Source organism: Hemitrygon akajei, chromosome 27, assembly GCF_048418815.1.
Source record: "Hemitrygon akajei chromosome 27, sHemAka1.3, whole genome shotgun sequence".
In the NCBI taxonomy this organism is placed as follows: Eukaryota; Metazoa; Chordata; class Chondrichthyes; order Myliobatiformes; family Dasyatidae; genus Hemitrygon; species Hemitrygon akajei.
In genome coordinates this window covers 20070396-20092450 of record NC_133150.1, presented here as the reverse complement: position 1 = coordinate 20092450, position 22055 = coordinate 20070396, and positions in this window count along the sequence as shown.

The following is a 22055-nucleotide window of genomic DNA, read 5'->3' as shown; positions in this document are numbered from 1 at the left end:
CTTACAACAAGTCATTTGCACCCTTTCTTATAATATGAAAAAATCTACAAGACTTACATTTATAAAGTACCTTTCAAAACCATGGAATGTGCCATTGGCTTACAGCCAATGATATTCAGTCAATCTTTTAAATTTAGACAAAGGGGAAGCAATTTTCACATAGTAATTTCCCACTGTAATAATGTACAAATATCTAATTTTCACTAATGAAGATGGAGAAGCAGGAGAATGGCATGGTTTGAAATCATTGCCATTGGGGTGGGGAACCTTATTAAGAGCATGTGCCCAAATTGCTGTTAATCTGCAAAAATTATTCTCTTGCAAGAAAAGGCAATTTTGGGCAGTGATTATCATTGATTAATCAATTAAATAATTATGGACTTTTTAAGGAAAAAGCATGAGGTCGGTTGCTTATTTATGCATATTCATTATTTCCTATTAATAAAAGTATAACAGAGACAGATTGAAATAAATCAAGCATTTTAAAAAAGTCTAATAATTATATAACGACAATTGAAAAATAACATCCTTTCTGAATAATGTTGTTGTTATAACCATTTACTATTGAAATGCTGATATGTACATCAGATCTGTGAGGATTTCGCAATGTATGTATCATCCAATGTCACTTGTTCACGCAACCATCTCGCTGGCGCCAAGTTGGCATGGCACATTTCCTCTGAAAACAGGAAATTGCTCTCAGGTTGTAAACAAATCATTTACTGCTTTATTTGGCAGTAAAGAGAATCATTGCGTATCTTTTAATTATGAGTGGGGTTTAAGGGATTGAGAATAGCACTGCATGCCGTGTGTCAACTGAACTTTTACTCATGCCATCTGAAGCACACATGCCACAGGTTTGCCACCCCTGCATAGATGCTGTTATGTACAGTATATCGAGGAGAGTAGGTATAACCTCTGTCAGACTATGATCCAACAAACGTAGCTGCTGACTGTGTCACTCTCCACTGAGTGCTGCATTGAAGTGTCAGCCAGGATGTTTTGCTTTGGAGTGTGATGAATTCTTAAAAATAATGCCAACTGATAAGATTCAGAATCAGGTTTAATATCACCAGCATGTGCAGTGAAATTTGCTGTCTTTGTGGCAGCAGTACAATGCAATAAATAATAGAGGGAAAAACGTGAATTACAGTAAGTATATATATAAAATAATTAAATTGAATAATTAGTGCAAAAATAGAAATAAAAAATGTAGTGAGGTAGTGTTCATAGATATCTGTGCTCTGCCTAAATGATAACTCACATCAATATAATGGGAGCATTATCTCATTTGTTTGACTGTCTTTAAGTGCCTCACATGATCATTTATTATAAGTCTCTTGTTGTATGCCTTCCCAACACATGACTTATAAAGGATATTGGTGTTTGTAAGTGTAGATCACATTTGGGTTAATGTAGTGTAGGTGTCAGGGTTTAATTGCAAACCCATCAAACAAATTAATTGGGTTACTGAAACTAACATTTCAGTGGCAAACAAAACTAAAACATTTACAAGACGTGTTGGAGCCTAAAATGTTTTCTTCTCTGTTTTCTCAGCATTGCTCTATCATGAGCTCCACCATCATGATCCATTGCTCACTGTTTGAAATTCATGACACCATAGACATTGAGGCCAACGTCAAAATGATTTGGTTATCTCGCATAAATGTATTATATGAATCGTACAGTACTAGAATTCCCAACTTCAGAATTTTAATTTCTTAAATTCTTACAATATTCAGTTTTGTGTCAACATGGGAGAAGCCCAATTTTGACAATATATTTTGATCCGGTAGCTCCACGTGCATGAAAGGTGAGGTGAGTAATGGCTATCATGCAATATATGGACGTTTCAGTGTCCACATAGCTGGACCGTTTTGTCTGCCTTAAGCACAGCCTTTAGTTATATGACACACATTGGTCATTTTTCGGAGGTAGACTATTTTGTTCCAGTTTATCCAGTTCTTTCACAATGTGATATTGTGGAGCAGTGGCTCTCAACTTTTTTCTGCTCATGGCCCACTTGCGACTTTCATTTATCTCTGTGGCCCCCACCCTCCCTAATATCCGTGAGTTGGTAAAGTATTTTTCGTCAACTGTACTAATTCTAATATACAGTCAATATTTACATTTTAACAGGTTATAGGTATTATCATTGTTAAATATAATGTTACGGGTGTAAATGAAAAATAAAATTATTTAGTAATATTATTTCTAATATCAATAATATTCTTCCAACTAGCAATGAAAAAGCATTTAATATTGTTAAAGCAAACACGAGGAAATCTGCAGATGCTGGAAATTCAAGCAACACACACAAAAATGCTGGTGGAACACAGCAGGCCAGGCAGCATCTATAAGGAGAAGCACTGTCGATGTTTCAGGCTGAGACCCTTCGTCAGGACTAACTGAAAGGAAAGATAGCAAGAGATTTGAAAGTAGTTGGGGAGGGGAAAATGCGAAATGATAGGAGAAGACCAGAGGGGGTGGGGTGAAGCTGAGAGCCGGAAAGCTGATTGGCAAAAGGGATACAGAGCTGGAGAAGGGAAAGGATCATGGGATGGGAGGCCGCGGGAGAAAGAAAGGGGGAGGGGAGCACCAGAGTGAGATGGAGAACAGGCAGAGTGATGGGCAAAAAGAGAGAGGAAAAAAAGGAGGAGGGGGGAAAAAAACTAAATATATCAGGGATGGGGTAAGAAGGGGAGGAGGGGCATTAACAGAAGTTAGAGAAGTCAATGTTCATGCCATCAGGTTGGAGGCTACCCAGCCGGTATATAAGGTGTTGTTCCTCCAACCTGAGTGTGGCTTCATCTTGACAGTAGAGGAGGCCATGGATAGACATATCAGAATGGGAATAGGACGTGGAATTAAAATGTGTGGCCACTGGGAGATCCTGCTTTCTCTGGCGTACAGAGCATAGGTGTTCAGCGAAACGGTCTTCCAGTCTACGTATTTTTAATGAGATCCTTGTGATTGATGCAAATTGTTATACCAATTCCACAATAATCCCACTATATTCTCCTTGCACTGTCACCAAATTCCTCAGTTTGCACCTACCAACTAGGGATTGTTTACAGTGCTCAATTAACCCATCGATCTGCATGTCTTTAGGATGTGGTGAGAGATGGGAACAAGCCTAAGAAAGCCCCAGAGACAGCAGCAGTAGTCAGGATTGAACCCCTGTTGCCGGAATCATGAGGCTACAACTGTACAAACTCACTGTATCATCTGAATCTTTCAATGCCTGTAATAAATTCCAAATAGTGAAATTCTTCATACTGTTGCCTTGTTACTCATCACTGAAATAATATTTTGTTGCTGTCTTAGCCTTGGCTGCAGGCTGTAAATGTGAGATATCATTACTGTCATTACAGTGACATATCATTTCTTAAGTGAGGCTTCATTTGGCAACTGTGACACTTGGCTGTTCAGAACTAACAAGAGTGTGAAGGCCAATGGGCATTTTAGTGATAAATGACTGAAATTCGTAGCTTTTGGACTTTATTGTAGGCCCCTGACTGTGGATTGCAGCTCTAGTTTCATGTATAATACATGCAGTTCTCCTGCAATCTTGGATGCCATATGCATTGACACGTAAATTTTACATGTAGGATTTTAATGTTAGATTTTAAATGTGTAATGGCTTTTACTTCAAGGAGCAACCCATACATAACCGCTCTGCATAAGGCATGATTTAAAATTATAGTGTAATGAAGTTGTTTAATAAAGTAATATACTCCACAGTGATTTGTTCTGCTTCTGGCTCTTTATCCATCATATATACTTTCCAAGATTTAGTAATAATAATTACTAATAATAGCTTTTAATAAAGGTAATTTCTGTCTATCTTTTATCAGTGAAAGAATGACATAGAAGGTTGGACATTTTCAGTAGTTTTAACAATATCTGTGGAGAGAGAAAGATTAAATGTTTCAACTTAAAGACTTTCAATCTGAATCATGTAATTTTTTTTCCCCATAAATACTCCATGACTTCTTATGTACTTTTAGCAAACTTTATATTTTTGTTTCATGTTTCCAGCATCTGCAGTTTTTGCTTTATACTCTTTAAACAAAACACCTTTCACTTTGAGTAATACCTCATTCGATGTACTGCCTTTTAACATTCATTGATAGTTCTGAGTTCTCACTGTGTAGCTTCCCTTAGACAGTTCAAAGGTCATGTCAGCTGATTTTTTTTCCTCCGAATTAGTGATGCATGTTGAGGCTGCCTGTATTTGCAGAAGAAGGGTCTCAACTGTTCATTTCCCTCCACAGATGCCGCCTGATCTGCTGAGCTCATTTTTTTTTTTGTTCCAGATTCCAGCATCTGCAGTCTCTTGTGTCTCCATGATATGGACATAGTTGTACCAAGAGACCGCTCCGTTGAGATCAATGTGTGATGAGTGATACTGAAATCATTAGATCAATGCATCCTGTTTGAGAAACATCACATACAGGTGAAAAGATCAGTATCAGCCCAGTCCATTTCCCTTGCGGATATTATCTCTCCCAAAACGATTGCTAGCAAGACTTGCCCAAGGTTAAATCAATTCTCCATCATTTGTACATGGATGGCATCCGAACCTTTTTATAGGCGCTAAAAAGTTTACAGAGCAAGAAATAAAGATTAGAAAGTGCATATAACATTAAGTTAAAAGCTAAGATATTGAAATTAATATATTTTTGAAAAGCGAGAACGTTTTTGGAGACACGTGATTTGCATATTTTGGCCTTTATTTCTCTTATAGCCAGGAGGGCGCTCTGCCTACAAGATTTTTTAACATTGTGGGGACCGTTTTTGAATTAATTTCAAAATCTTTGATTTGCTATTAAGCACAGATGTTGACTAATAATATCTTTTACTATATATTAAGGATTTTTTTCCTTTTCTTTCTTTTTTAGTGAAACAGCTGTTTTTCTTCTGGTAGTGGGTTTAGATTTTTTTGTATAATAAAATTATTTCTTTTCTATTTTATGTTTAAATTTAATTTATACAGATATGGGGTAATTACACTTCATCTGTGATTTCAATATATTGTAATCAATATATTATATATCTTACTGTACTCTGTATTCTTTTATGCAAGAAATTAATAAAAATATTGAAAAAAAGAAAAGTGACAATATAATTTTGATATTCTAATGTATTTTGAAATGTGTATCAGAGTGAGTTAAAACCCTCTTGTATTGAATTAGTTTAATCAGAGACAGAATTTGCTAAAAAGACGAGGAATGTGACAAAGAAAAAGACATCATGTGTTGCCTTTATTTACCTCATGCAACAATTTATGTATTTTACAGATATAATTTGCAATGGTTATTTTGGAACTAATTGAGCTTCTTTTTTTTCATGCAAAAAGTAAATGCAATGTTTAATAATCAAAGTTTATGCCTATAGGTCCAGCCATCTATGCCATCTATGTCATTCTGATGATTTTAAGAGACAATATATAGGTCACAGTCTGTCATGGGAATTTGATCATATTAATTAGTCTCAGATATCGTCTTTTTCTTTGTCACAGTTTTTGTCACGTTTTTCTAACTTTGTTTTATTTTCTTAGCAAAGCTTCAACTAAACTTTGAGTATTTTCATTGAACTTTTGGAAGGGTCTAAATACATTATGTTTGGGGTGTTTAATCAAAGATTATTAATGGTTTCGAGAAGAAACTGAATAGGTTCTGCTCCACAAATAAAATGTCCATGATTTTCCCCAAGTTTAAAATTTTTTGTCATAGGCATACACACACATGGTCTAAATGCCATGAAAATTAGTTTTTTTTTTTCGCAGTAGCAGCACTGTAAAGTTTTATTGAAAAAGCATGTGTGAAGGTTTTAAACTTCTCACCAAAAATATGAAAATTCCTTAGCAGCAAAGTAGGGAAAATAGATCTGGTGTGGCAATAGGAATATTGCAAATTCTGAAGGAAAATATTGAACAGGAAACCCCTGCATCAATATTTGTGTTCATTGGTTGAGAACAATTTTTCCGATGCTTTGGGTTTGCAGAAACTAAACAACAAACTCAACATGAAAGTCAAAGACTGGAGCAGCTAGAAATCTGATTATAAAAACAAAATGCTGGAAATACTCAGCAGGTTAGTCAGCATCTGTGGAAAGAGAAATGGAGTTAATGTTTAAAATTCAGTATGTGTTGCCTAGAAATTTAATTAACTATTGCCATATTTTTCAAGACACTGGAGCTTAAAATTATTGTTGTTTCTAAAATGAAATGCAGTGTTGACTATTTTCAGGTTGTTCAGCTTCACTACAAAAATTTGACCTTGTTCTTCTAATCATAAGATATCATTTTGATCCTGACACGCATGTGACTTCATTTCAAATATGATGTTCATTTGGAACATTACACAGAGCTTGAACTTTGGTGTAAAGAGATGCGTGGCATTCCTAAGACAAGCAAGCTTCCCAATGCAACAGACCTTGGAGCCACATTGGGTAAATACTTAACCACATGCCCCCACACTACCATGCCAGGAACTAACGTGACCAGCCCTCCCCCCCCGCCACTTACCTCCAGGCCACTCCCTGTTCCTAAACCCTGATTCAATGATTTTCTACTCCTTATCCCATGAATATACACAATGTTGATCCTAAACCCTTGATTTTACAGCTGCTCTCTCCCTCGCTCCACTTATGCTGTTACCTATTATCTTACCCCATCCTGACCACACACTCTTCCGTGTTAATACCTCAATCCCATCTGTATTGGGGTACATACTACCCTAAAATTACTCCATTTTAATTACATTTTTGTTGCAAACTTTCTATTGTCCTTGTGGTATTTAAGGGGCACTTTGACAGGCACATGAAATGCGTGGAACGGAAAGATATGGATCATATACATGCAGGTGGGTTTACTTTAACTTAGCATTATGCCTGGCATAGACAATGTGGGCTGAAGGGCCTATTTCAGTGCTGCACTATCCTATATTGTATGAAATACACTTTGTTAAGAAACTAGAACTGCAACAATTAAATAGAACTCATGGAGCACACTCTTGTAAAGCGGAAAAGCGTAAAATTCTTGTTAGGTATTTGTTAGGCACAAATTTCTTTTTTTGGCAGATGTTAAGCACAATTATAGGACACCAGGGGAATTGGTTTTCCTTCTCCAATATTTTAGCCCCATAAATAACATTATGGCCTATTTCTCACCTTTCCCTTTTATGTAAACCCTAAGCCATTCAAAATCACCAGAATGCAGATAATGTTAATCTGAAATAAAACAAAACGGTTTTCAGATCTTCCATTCACTCTGAACAATTACCTCTGGAGCCTCTTCAGAGACACTGCTCACTCAGCTGAACAGTTCCAGAAACTTCCGTTCGATTTCCTGATGATGGGTGAAGTTAGTAAAGAGTGCCAGTTGTTGGTATGTTTCACATCCTTGTGTTGTATCATCTGTCTCCAACGCCCCCTATAGGGTAAAGGGATGCTAAGCTTTAGGGAAACTTTCTGGAAAAATCTGACTTCAGAGGCCTCACTCATCTGGCTTGAGAAGCAGTCGCCCCAGCCCACTCTGTCTGCAGTAAGCAGGGGTTTCTCCAGCAGTCTCACTTCAAAGCTCACGCCTGACTACAATTGCACCCTGCTATTTTTCCTAACCGTGTCTCCCACACTCCCTCCTTTTTGTCCTGCAGAGGACACCTGAAATCTTACTGAATTTCGATAGCACAGAATCTCTGAGGCTCTGTGACAATTTTCACCAGGGGCGATTGGCTATTGTATCACGATGGAGATGGCTTCTGAGGGCTACATTCCACAGAGTAATCTCAGATCAAATACTAAAAGGAATATAACAACCAACACAAGTACAGCTCCCATTGCTCACTGTTCAGTGGAGCTATCCCAGTCCCTGAGTAAAGAGTGAAGCCCGACTTACTGGCGTTTGAAGCAGCAGTGAAGATTGTCTGTCTCCTTCTGCCCCTACATAGATTTAGAAGGTTTCTTCATTGCAGTTTCCATAACAATTTTTTGTTGACCAGTCAGGGTTAGCCCTGAGCTGAACCTGGAGGACAAATGGACCACTATTAGCCTGTCCTCTACCCTTTTACCGGTTTGACATGGGTGACCCTACCAAGAGCCAAATCACAAGGCCCTGACTCCAGCCAACTTAGCTCTCTGGGTCAATGAGGCACGCAAGCCTCCAAAGCCTACGACAAGGTTGTGGTCCTCTTGGAGGGAAGCCAGCTAAAAAGTCCCCGAAGTGAGAACTGAGTCTTATGCAGCTCTTTCTCAATTGTCCTAACCTCATTAGCTTCTACAGTTAAATTGGTGACGTTCTCGGCCATATCAGGGATGTACGTGCGTGAGTGCCTCCCTCTGCGGCCAGTAAAAAGTCCACTGTTAATGGACGTTGAAGGGCCACAGTGTGGTTGCCACTACTTCAGCGTCAATGACATTGCTAGCTTGACTCATCTCATATAGCGCTAAGCCAACCTCTCCAGTGCTGATGCTCTTATGAGTGAATCTGGCAGATCACCAGAACAGGATGCGATTATCCAGAGAGGCTCTGTAGTCCTCCTTTGATGGCAGCCCAGCACAGGGAGTGTGAGCAGGTGGTACATGTATGTCTTGAGTGAGTTCCTCCGGCACCTAGCACGTGTTGCTTGGATTTCCAGCATCTGCAGATTTTCTCTTGTTTGTGATTGGTACATATATGGAGCCACGGAGGCCCCCACAACAACAACCCCTCTACGTCTTTGTTTCAGGCCAAAGATCCCTTTTTTTTGGGTCCTCCCAGCAGCTGCACACCCAATAAGTGCCATTAAAAGGATTCAGAGAGTCACCAGTGGGATAACTGTTGCTTGTACCCTTACCTAAGTCTAGTGCTATCCCTTACTGGTTACAGTAACATATATCACCCCTATTCCTGAACAACCTGTTTCCTCTATAAATTTAAAGCTAAGTTACTTACTGGTTGCAAATGCCTAATTTACAGACATACGAGCTATGTTCCCTCTAAGCTGTGAGCGTGTGCGCACACACACACGTTTTTCAACCACCGCACAAAGGAAATTAAAGTGCGCACAAAAGGTTAGTTACCTAAAATAGTGTAGTGAGTCATAATTGTACTTAGTAAAAATACTGTAATCTTTTATCTAAATGTTTCTGTTAACTAGTTAGTCGGTTTTTCAAATACCACAATGCACGTCACTAATTTACGTCACCTCACCTTTCCTGTTCCGGTTTGTACAGCTGCATCACGGCGGCAGCCATCTTTGGCAGACAGTGTTCATATCGTAAAGTTTACAAAGATCTGTTTCAAATCCTGTAGATAGCTTACTAAGTTTTTAATTGAAAAAAATATTGATTCACTGTGTTGAATTCACAAGAAGCGAAGGGTGTGAAGCGCAAAAGAACTGCAAATTTGTTTAAAGTTGAATGGCTTAACAAAATTGTAGAAACTACTACACCGAAAGCTCATGAGGTCATGAACAGTCAGCTACGAGAAATATTTATGTATGATTCGGAAACTGGACTTACCTGTTTGTATTGTCATGATGCGAAAGTTGCTGGAGAATTTGCAAGTCGAAAGGAGTGGGATGGTCTTTGGAAACTTGACTTTTTGAAATGTCATTTGACACATTTGGGCAATCTACATAACTCTTTACATTCAGTTCAACACATTAATGAACATATGGAAAAGTATGTTCAACTCCCAGACAGCTGGTGAAGCTGACTTCACATTTGGCCATGATCAAGTTAATGCCTTATGTCTAAAATATCATGATTTTCTACATGAAAATGCTGTAATAGTTAGACAGTTTAATGATTTCAAATATTCAGTGCAAGAAAAAATTAAATCCAAACTGATTTCAAACTTTGCTCAAATGGTGGCATTTGTACTTCAAAATGAACAGTTTTGTGACCTTGCACAGTTGATGGACATTGGGAAAACCTTTCTTGTGTCTAGTGCGAATGAACTCAAAAACAAGCTGAGAAACTGTTTAGGTGAAGATTATTTGGATATGTTAATGAGAATCAAAAGCTATCAATTGGATTGAATTTCTATTACTCTAGATAGAGTTTACAAAGTATGGGTAAATGCCAAAGACAGGAGAGAGAAAAAATAACTGAGTGACTTAAACATGTATGTTATTTTGTTGTTATTCTGTGCAGTTTTATGTCAAGTATTCTGTAAACCTACATAAACTGTGTCATGTGTGCATTCAGTGCGCACATACCTTTGTCACAGGAAAAAATTTGCACAACATAAGATTTTTGCGCACACTGACTACTAAAAATTAGAAGTAACATTGCATACGAGCAAGTGTTTGGGAGATGGGCTGGATGGATTTGTTGGTTTAGTAACACAAGCGATTCTACAGATGCAGGAAATACAGGGTAACACACACACACACACACACACACACACACACACACACACACACACACACACACACACACACACACACACACACACACACACACACACACACACACACACACACACACACTTGACTTGTAACTTGACTTGTAACTCTGATATAAGGTTAGGAATCACAGTACACACTCAACCTGCATATAATATGAATGAAACACATCAGAGTTCAAATATTATTGACTATGGATAATTGGTTTCATATGTTAATTATATCATTACCTCTTGCAGAGAAATATGACTGGTTGGGTTAAATACCTACACATCAGTTGGCTTTTTATTAAAATTATTTAATTTTTAAAAAATAAATGTATTTAAATTTTATTTAAATTTTTATTTAATTATGTTGCCTGGTGGCTGTGTTTCTCTCTTGCGAGCTGTTTAGGTTACTATATGAATGGAATCATGTATTACCTGGGGAGGACTTGGACTAAGGTAAGTGCTCAGTAGTAAAGGAATTATTGGCTTCTCTGTTATAAATTACTTTTACCATGAACACAGAAATAAAGCATTATATTGTACAGTATGTTTCTAATTGTTTGGTTTGTTGTTAAGGAAAGAAAGTTGTAAAAAGTCCTGCAATTTAACAACGTAGGATTTCAATTACAAAATGCCTGATAATCGTATTTTTGTGAAAATTCCCTAGGCAATGTTTGCCCTGTTTTTGTTTGTATTTCCTTAGCCCATAAATTTTTTAGGTGTTTGAGTGAGTCATGCATTGCTCACAACTTCTGAATCAGCGCAGACAGCTGCCTTTTACATTCCGAGCTTCCGAAAGTTTCCTGTGAGAGGATGTGGACTACAAAAAGCTAATCATAACCTGTCAGTTAGATATGCAGGAGGGACTACTGAGTCAGAGATTTGAAAACATAACATAGACAATGACATACTTGGTTAACACAGTTATGTGCATAAGGATCCATTCTCACAGTCAGCTGAAAGGGATCATTGCCAGAAAAGATTTTGCAAATATGGAGGAGTTTGAATAGGAATTGAAAAAGCCAAGACTTCAGTCTTCAAACATAAAATGTGAAGCAAAGTGGTTGTATTACTGAAGTAAATCACCCAAAGGAAATTCCTCTGCTGGTTTTCTCAACTTAGCAGAGAAAAAAGCTACTTTACAGAAAACACACCTCCATATAGAAACAACAAGGATTTGAAATGCCTGGAACCAGAAGTATCTGTTATCATTAAAAAGTAATGTTTTGTGATGCAGTTGTCACACTGAGAAACTTTGTGCTTCCTGTTTGTGCTGAGTTATCTGATCTCAGCCTGAATGGCAGAAAATGGGTTACAATCAGTCCTGGGTGGGTGAAGTAAAACAATAGCCAAATTACTTTGTCGCTTTCAACCTTCACAACTTCACATGGGCATCAATGTCTGGGAACCTAGTTAGTATTTTGTTGTTTCTTCATACATCAGCACTCCCAGAGCTACCAAGTTGAATAGACAAAAAAAAATTTACACATGCCTGTCCTTGACTCACTTCTTCCTTTTTCCCATGGTCATGGTCTGGAATGACATATCTGCACCGATGGGAACAGAGGCCATATTCCCCGTGGATGTCATTGGAAACCGCAAGGTGTCAGAGCAGGACTGAGGCTGGTTGGAAAAAGTGGGAGCAAGTAGATGCAGAGAATGTTTGGCAAGGAGAGAAATGGAAAGGGTGTGGTGAGCTACATATACCTTTCTGGACACGCCCCCCCCCTGCTGACTGCTCCTGTGGCTCCTCCCACAGACTCCGGTATAAAGGCGATTGGAGACACAGACCCTTCCTCAGTCTCCAGGATGTTGTGTGATGGTCACTTGCTGCTTGTGCTTTCTTCCAGCCAATAGAAGCCTACCTTAACCCACGTCTCAGAGTTATTGATGGTGCATTAAAGGGGAAAGTCAAATGTTGTGACTGTGAGAGACGCTGAAGATGGTGGATGTAGAACTCTATTCAGCAAAGCAAGCAGGCATCATATTCAAGACACTCTTGGAAGAGACCTGCCTGGCCCAACATTACATGACATTTTTACATGCTTGTGATCGAAGGTAACAGCAGGACAATTCTATAGTTACAATGTGTCCACAATGCTTCCTTTGAAATGCATATAATTTTCAAACAGCTCCATCTTCACACCACCGCTCCAACACACAAAATGGATGTTTAAACCCATCATCTCTCTAGCTACATTCATGCATATGCTGACATCTCAGGTGACCCACCCCAGTCTGTATCTCCAGGAAGACCATTGTTCAGAGCTGCATTTTAAATTCAATCTGCAATCCACATTCAAATCTGAAGGCTGGCTGTTGTTGAAATTAATACTTGCTATATACCCTAACTCCAGAAAATGCCCCAAAAGTTGGAACAATTGAGAGCAACTAGGTTCCACTTCAATGCAGAAAATGTTTGGCAAGGGGAGACAACAGAGAGGGAAAAGAGACAAGACTAGAATAATTATTTATTGGACTAGCAATTGAAAGACATAGTCAAATGCTCCAGAAATAAAAGCTGTTAGGTTATGCTTCCGTTATAATAGGTGCAGATGAGACTGCATCAAGAGGTTTTGTGTAGGCCATGTGATGTGTGTATGCCTCGCTTAAAGTAAACTCGAAGTTAGACCCCCATTTTGGACTCCTGTGCCTTCCTTTGAATTAGTTTAGTGTTTAGAAGTTACAAAACATAACACAGCTGTTGCATGATATGCAAGCCAGGACAGCAGAGCAAGCTGTTGCCGATGTAGCAGGCTCTCCCTCTCCATGCAGCTGATGAATCCAAAAGAACAGCTGACACCGATACAGTTTAGCGCCAGCAGCGTCACAGTAGTTGGCGGTCAGCGTTGAATTCAGCATTGGACTCCAGTTCCAGAATTTTCCTCGGGATTTACTCCCAAAGCTTTCCCCATGAGTGGGTAGAGCTGCAAGTCAGGGGAGATTTGAGATCAGAGTTTTCCTTCTCCTAGATGAGCTGCCAACCACAGCTGACAAACCCTATCTGTCGGAAGCAACTCTTTTAAAGGCCCCCCAGTAACCTGTCTTTGCCTCTTCTCCCGTCAGTTGAAATGGTTCCGTCAGGCTTAGTAGCTAAGCTACATGAGAAGGCCAAGAGCTGGACTTGGGTGTCAGAGGCTATTTGAGATGCATGTCGCCAGGAGTATTTGATAGGAATTAGGAACTTACCCCCACTACTGACTGTAACAACCTTAAGGAACCTGCATCTGGAATATTATTTATTGTATTGGTCTCTTTATTTAAGGAAGGATTCTACTGCATTAGAAGCTACAGAGAGGTTGATTGGATTGGTACGTGGAACACTTAATTAAATTGGAGTTCAGGTCGCCTTACGAAGAAAGGCTGGACAGCTTAAGCATATATCTTCTGAACTTTATAAGACTGAGGGAGATGTTGATTGAAATATAAAGTGCTGAGAGACCCTGACATTAAATGTGGTGAAGATGTTTGAGGGCTAAAGGTCTCAGTATAAAAATAAGGGGGTTACCCATTTAAGACAGAAATAAGGCACCTCTTTTTCTCTCAAAGATTTGTGAGTCTTGGGAGCTTGCTTCCTGTGAAGAAGAATGAATACTGCTCACTACCAGACCGTCTTGCTGAAATCAAATTGTTAAAGGATTTGATAGACTACATGTAGGAAGGATGGTTCCCTTAACTGAGAAGACGAGGCCCAGGGAAACGGTTTGAGGGTAAGAGAAAGGATATTTGGGACTGAAATGAGGAGAAACTTCAGTCAAAGTGAGAACCTTCACCATGTTTAAATTCTCAGTGGCTGTGGAAGTTGAGCCATGATATTTATTTAAAACAGGCAGATTTCTAGGCATTAAGGGAATCAAGGATCTGGGGATAACGATGGAAAATAGCACTGCGTCAGAAGATAGGCCTTGATCTGAATGTCAAAGCAGTCCTAGTGGGAGGCATGGCCTATTCCTGTTCTTGCTCCTGCTCCTTATATTTGAGTGAAAAAATATCATTATAATATTTCCAAAGTAGCCTTACGATATCAGAACCCTTTATGGAATTTGATGTGTTTTAATCAACTTCATAAATACATCTTCAAGTAGTTTGAATGCAAGCAATATTACATATTGTTACTGAGTTAAATGTGCAAAACACAAGTGGTCACAAGAAAGACTAGCACAGCTATCAGAGGGCACGTTGTACGAAGACACTAAACTAGTTGCTGTGTTTCAGTTGAAACAATGCTAAAACACCCTCATTGGAGATGTAATTGTCCCTCTGAACACTGGAGTAAAATCTCCAGGGAACAGTACTGATTAAATCAGCAGATTAGTAATCCTGAGGTTTGAGCGAGTAATGAATGAATTCAGATCAGATCATATAAAGAAGGAAGGTGTACATGGGGGGGTCAGTCCCTCTGGTGAGTCTATCCTGTCAGTGCAACATCTACAGATAGTGATAGGTGTACTTAGCTGTCAGTGTGGCTTCCACAAACAATATCATCATTGACCAAACTTCGGCCGGTGCAGCCATATAAACTCCATGAGTGCAAATGTAAGTCAGGAGATGAACATTCCATACCGGATGCACTTGCCTCTCGTCTCTTGTCTGCCCACCCACGTCATTGAATTTTCCATTCAGGACTTGCTTGGCTTTCCATTCTGTGGCTCCGGGAGGCTGTCTGAAATCAGCTGACTCTGCACGGGGGAGATAGGTATTTTCACCCCCTTTCCCACACCCTTCCTCTAGCGCTACCATCACTCATTTTTGACCCGCTGGCCCTCCCAATTCCATCCACCTCCTATGCGCGCGTTTTATTTTGCTGGCTCTACCAGCCCCAGCAAAAGCTACTGTGAGCCACTACAGTAATGAATCCGTATAAATTCAACAGACAAAGCAGAGAAATTGCCTGTATGTAGTCGACCTTTGCCATTGGTTTTGGGGGGGGGGGGGTACAATTCATTGTTTTTCTTTGCAGAATTACACTTCTCATAGGTCGTGTTTGATTTGAAACCATTAAAATGCTGGGTCATTGTGGCCTGTTGGAATTTGCAAAAATAAATGTCTGGGTTCCTTTCTCCCTTTCACCTCTCCCCTAATGGCACCAGTTACGTTATTTTACTTCAGAGGCCAGCAGTGATAGCCTTCGCATTCCTGTTTATGCCCCTCCAGCAGGTTCACCAGCTTCACCTACCCCTACCCCTTCTGCCACCATCTTACTTACTCGTTTGGTCTGCCCCTATCTAACATGTCTCCCAGTGCTACCCCCTCCCTCCCTTACCTGGCTCATTTTACATCGTCCTTCAACACCCACTCCTCCCCTTCGTCCATTAATCACCTCTGGCCCCTGTCTCACCTGTCCTGCCTGGGTGGGCGAGCGGTTTGGGATGTTACACATGTATTCTGCTGTTTGTGCATAGTCTCCTGATGTTTGAGGTCCTCAGTGACTTTCAAGGTGCTCTTCTTCACTTTGAGCGGTCACAGGTGAGAGATTCCCATGGAGGCACAGGAGACAGCAGACAATGAAACTGTAACCAAGCATCTGCTGGAGGAACTCAGCAGGACAAGCATGAAAGAGTTAATGAGGATGTTGCAAGTTTTCAAGGTAACTTTCAGAATATTCTTAAAACTTTTTCTATGTCATCTTAAAAATCATTTACTTTGACGGAAGTGTACTGGTTTATGGATAGCTTTTGGACAATGTAGACCATCCACTAGAGCTGGTTTAGTGTGACTGAGGTTGAGGATTAAAACAGAAAATGCCGGAAATACTTTGCTAGTCCATCAGTATGCACAGGAAGAGAAACAGAATTAATGTTTCAGCTCCAAGACTCCTCATTGGAAGCTTGACCTGAAATAAAGAGACACAAGGAGCTTGTTAAAACTGCGAGGAGGGTGGTGGAGGGGGATGTATCTGATAAGAATAACACCTGAACATGGAGTTAAGCTGTGGACAAGACATATGACCTTCATAGAGCATAGTGCTAAGCCATATAGTGGTAGTGTCCTCAAACTGTAGCCTGAGAGCAACATTAAATGCAGGAATGTGTTCTTCTTGGGCGGAGTTAAAATGGCGCCAATTGGCTTCCAACTCATCTGCGGAAATAGCCTAAATTCCTCTGTTTAATGTCTTTTTCCCTTTTCAAGGTGGCTGGGTTCTATCAAGGTCCTGATCTGCAACAGCACTCAAACTGGGTTTTATTTTATGGCGGATGAGTTCCCGCTCCTGGAGCTCACCGGCTGACCACTTCCCAATATCCTCCAGGCTTTGCTTGGAAAATGGCATCTCCAGGGTGCAGCCCTATGGGCGCCTGATTCCAGACGTTTATTGCCGATTGATGCACTGCGGGAGAAGAACCTGAGGCTTTCACTGCGGTGGATGTACAGATGGAGGTAGTCTGTAGTCGAGTAATCGCACTCTCTCTCTCTCTCTCTCTCCTCCTCTTGATGTGGGGAGAGTTTGCTGCCAGTTCTCGAGTCAGAGAATCTCTGAGAAAAAAAGTGACGCAGTAGACTGTAATATTGGAACAGTGACTGTCAGCCTCCCCTTTTGCTGTGAAAATGGGTGACATCTCTCTGTGCCTTGTTAGTGAGAGAGAGAGCCAGTGGCATGTCGAAATGTTGGGTAAACAATGGTTTTTGTTGACTGCAGATCATGGTCTCTCTTTGGGGGCTTTGCTGTTGCTTGATCGGTAGAGGGTGCTGACGTTTTTTTGCCGAAACGGGGGGAGCGGGGAGGTTGATACGTTGATTCTTGCTGCTTGCATGGGGTGGGGGGGACGAGGGGGCTTCGGGACTCTAACATTTTTTTGTCGTTCATTCTTTCCGGGTTCTGTTTCTCATGGATGTCTGTGAAGACAAGTATTTCAGGTTGTATACTGTATACATTCACTGATAATAAACGGAGCCATTTGGAGAGCTTCTGGTTGATGGCAATCACTGTAGGCAAGTAACGTAGGTGTGATGAACTTGTGAACACCTTGGTCACCTCTGGGAGATCACTGAATTTATCTGTCAATAAACCCAGCTCTTGGTATTGACATTAGGATATCTCTGTTTTTTCCTCCAAGATCTCCAATAATCAAGAATCAAGGATTGACTTTAATTATCATATACACTTACATGTATTGGCAATTTGCTGTGGTACGTCGGCATGGCATGCAACAAAAATGACAACGCTTGACAATTATAAAGAATAAACTATATAAAATAAAAATAGTGAATCTCCAAGTCCTTGGTACCCACTTTCTTCTACAATGCACAATTTTGCATGATCAGATTTGCCCATGTATGTCACAGCTTGATGCTGCTTCAGTATAGCTCCCTTTAAGTACCATAGGCTAATTTTCATTAACACTACCAAGTTTCAGTATTTAGAATCAGAATCAGGATCAGGATCAGGTTTATTATCACCGGCATGTGTAGTGAAAATTGTAAACTTAGCAGCAACAATTCAATGCAATACATAATATAGAATAAGAAGAAAAAAAGATAAATAATAATAACATTAAATTCAATAGGTAGTGTTCATTGGTTCAATGTTCATTTAGCAAGCAGATGGCAGAGGGGAAGAAGCTGTTACTGAATTGCTGAGTGTGTGTGCCTTCAGGGTTCTGTACCTCCTATGAGAAAAGGGCATGCCCTGGGTGCTGGAGGTCCTTAATAATGGACGCTGCCTTTCTGAGACACCGCTCCTTGAAGATGTCCTGGATACTTTGTAGGCTAGCACCAAGATGGAATCAGCTAAATTTACAACCCTCTGCAGCTTCTTTCGGTCCTGTGCAGTAGCCCTCCCATACCAGACAGTGATACGGCCCATCAGAATGCTCTCCACGGTACATCTATAGAAGTTTTTGAGTGTATTTTTTGACATACCAAATTTTTTCAAACTCCTAATGAAGTATAGTCACTGTCTTGCCTTCTTTATGACTGCATCGATATGTTGGGACCAGGTTAGATCCTCAGAGATACTGACACCCAGGAACTTGAAACTACTCACTCTCTCCACCTCTGATCCCCTTTGTGGATTGGTAAGTTTTCCTTCATCTTACCCTTCCTGAAGTCCACAATCAACTCTTTTGTCTTTCTAATGTTGAATGCAAGGTTGTAGCCGTGACACCACTCCACTAGTTGGCATATCTCGCTCCTGTACGCCCTCTCTCCATCTGAGATTCTACCAACAATGGTTGTATCATAATGAACATTGTTAGTTTGTGCTGGCTACATATATGAATGAAGCTTGCACGTTGCCTATTTTCTGATTAATGGATGGGGATTATTCCATATCACAATCCTTGAAACCAATATTAGGCGTCTCTTCAATGTTACCTTTTTCCTCAAGTAAATGAGCTGATTAGGTTTTGTGCTAAATTATTGATTTTACAATGAGTAGAGGAGATGAAACGGTGGTAGGAAAACAAAACTGAAACTTCTGTCTAAAACACAATGTTTTTGACATTGCTGAAAACCTAGAGAGTTGCTCTAGGCGAATACTGAATATCAACAAGATGTTATTGGACAAGATATTCCATAGAAAATTAGAAACATAGAAAATAGGTGCAGGAGTAGGCCATTCGGCCCTTCGAGCCTGTACCGCCATTCAGTATGATCAGGGCTGATCATCCAACCCAGAACTCTGTACCTGCTTTCTTTCCATACCCCCTGATCCCTTTAGTCACAAGGGCCATATCTAACTTACTCTTAAATATAGCCAATGAACGGGCCTCAACTGTTTCCTGTGGCAGAGAATTCCACAGATCCACAGATTCTGTGTGAAGAAGTTTTTCCTCATCTCGGTCCTAAAAGGCTTCCCCTTTATCCTTAAACTGTGACCCCTCGTTCTGGACTTCCCCAACATCGGAAACAAACTTCCTGCATCTAGCCTGTCCAATCCCTTTAGAATTTTATACGTTTCAATAAGATCCCCCCTCAATCTTCTAAGTTCCAGTGAGTATTAGCCTAATCGATCCAATCTTTCTTCATATGAAAGTCCTGCCATCCCAAGAATCAATCTGAATTCCAAGTGAAGAATAAGTTGTAACTTGTCTTTTTAAAGCGTATTGTAAGGCAATAGAATGGATGACTTTATGCATAACCAAGATAAATACATGGGGCAAAGATCAAGTACTCTTCATCAGATAATACACTCGTTGGCCACTTTATTAGATACATCTGCTTGCTAATGGAAATACCTAAGCCAATCATGTGGCAGCAACTCAATACATAAAGCATGCAGATTTAGTCAAGAGATTCGGTTGTTGTTCCGACTAAACAGAATGGGGAAGAAATGTGATCGAAGTGACTTTGACATGAAATGGTGCCAGGTGGAGTCGTCTGAGTATCTCAAAAATCGCTGATGTCCTGGGATTTTCACACAAAACGCTCTCTAGAGTTTATTCTGAATGGTGCAAGAAACAAAAAAAAACATCCAGTGAGAGCCTGTTCTGTGGGTTAATATAGGCATCCGTTAGTCTCACGAGACCATGGATTTGTGCCTCGGAAGGTTTCCAGGGCCCAGGCCTGGGCAAGGTTGTATGGGAGACCGGCAGTTGCCCAAGCTGCAGGCCTTCCCCTCTCCACGCCACCGATGTTGTCCAGGGGAAGGGCACTAGGACCCAAGCAGCTTGGCACCGGTGTCATCACAGAGCCTTAAGTTGCCTTAGCTGAGGTTTTCAGATCACTAGCGACCTTCAGATCACTAGTCCAACATCTTAACCACTTGGCCATGCGCCAAGTGGGTTAAAGCACCTTGTTAATGAGAGAGGTCATAGGCGCCATGATAGTGTGACTCTTTTACAGCTCTGGGTGTTCCCGAGTTCAGAGTTCAATTCCAGCACTGTCCTGCAAGGAGTCTCCCTCCGTATGTCCTCCCCATGGAATGCATGGGTTTTCCCCAGGTGCTCCGGTTTTGCCCCCAGTCCGAAGACGCATCGGGTAGGTTAATGGGTCATTGTAAATTGTCCCGTGGTTAGTCAGAACCGGGCAGCATGGCTCTAAGGACGGGAAGGGTCTGCTCTGCATTGTATTGCTAAGTTAAATAAATAAATAAAATGTCCAGACAGGTTTCAGTTGACAAAAAGACAACAGTATCTCAAATAACCACGCATTACAACAGAGGAGCATTTCTGAATGAACAACACATCGAATCTTATCCTGCAGCAGAAGACCACACTGGGTTCCATTCCTGTACCTAGAACATAGGCCACTGTGTGTAGATAATAATAGGTTTTATTGATAGTATTAGATAAAGAAAAGAAGACAAGGTTATTATGTAGCAAAAAAAATGGTGTGAACCAATTGTCCCAAATCATTTGTTCCAGCTTTACCAATTCTATAGAATTTTATGCACATTAGAAAGAATAAAAGGACCTGAAAATTTATATCAACTTTCTGGTACTACCTAGTCTCATATATTGAATGTTCTTTTTGTAGCTTGAATTAACAATACAGCCAGAACTTGTCAAGTGACGGGACATCATTGGGTTAAATCTTCAAAATAGCTATACGTAAATTGCATGTAAAGTATTTGCATCCTTTGTACATGTATCTGCGAGTTCTGTTTTAAGTGGTAACTTGGAGATTCAGTTTAAAATACCACAGTTAAAACCGCTTTGGAATGAGGTCAGGATTCCTGCACCAGCTGGCCTGCATTTTCAGTGCAATACTCACAGAAGAACATCTGGCTGTATTTCAAAACTGAAATATGGAAAGAGCGTTGAAAAAAAAACCCTGGTCTAGAGTAACATACATGAGGAGAGCACAATCCAAGAATAACATGCAGAGCAGAAAATGGAATCCATTATATGGTTTTGAATTTGGACTAATATGACTGAAGCGATTTCTTTTCTGTTCTGAACGTGTGTCAAAAAGGGTTGGGAAGGGCAGGGCAAGGTGAATTTAAAGAAACAATACCTCTATTGTTGCAGCATTTTAAGACCATATTAAGTGAAACCGAGCCTATATTGAAATCATTTATGTATTTGCTTCTGTTATACAAAAACAGCGCTTAGAGAATTCAGGATTCAAGATTCAAGATTGTTTAATGTCATTTCCAGTATACAAGTGTAAAGGAGAACGAAACAATGATTACACAGGATCGGATGCAGCATGAGAAGAAAACAATAAGATAAAGAACATAATAATAAAAAAACACTAAAATATAAGTACATAAGATAGCTTATATACATAGATAGATTGATAGCTTATATACATAGATTGATTGTATGCCCAAGAAATGACGCAAGGCATAGAGTGTCCTTATATAGGGTGACCCCGACGGGAAATGATAAAGTAGTGGTTGTGTGGGTGTGGAGAGGTGGGTCAGTGGGTTGCGCGATGGGAGTGGGACAAACAGTTCATGAGCAGGTTGGGTAGGATCTTTTATGATGTTACTGACCCTTTCCCAGCACCTTTGTGTATATATGTCCTTGACGGCAGGTAGGTTGATGCCGGTGATGTGTTGGACAGTTCAGACCATGTGTTGTAGAACCTTCCTGTCCGCTGCGGTGCTGTTTCCATATGTATGCTTGGTAGAAAAACATATGAAATAATTAGGTTTTGGAAGTTAAATTTGTCTTTGAATAGTAACCATCGTCTTCTGATTCACTTTGCTCACATTTTACTGTGGAAATCTCTCATTAGGAACAATCCTGTTGCAAATCAAAAACCTTTCCTTTACTCAACTGTTCCT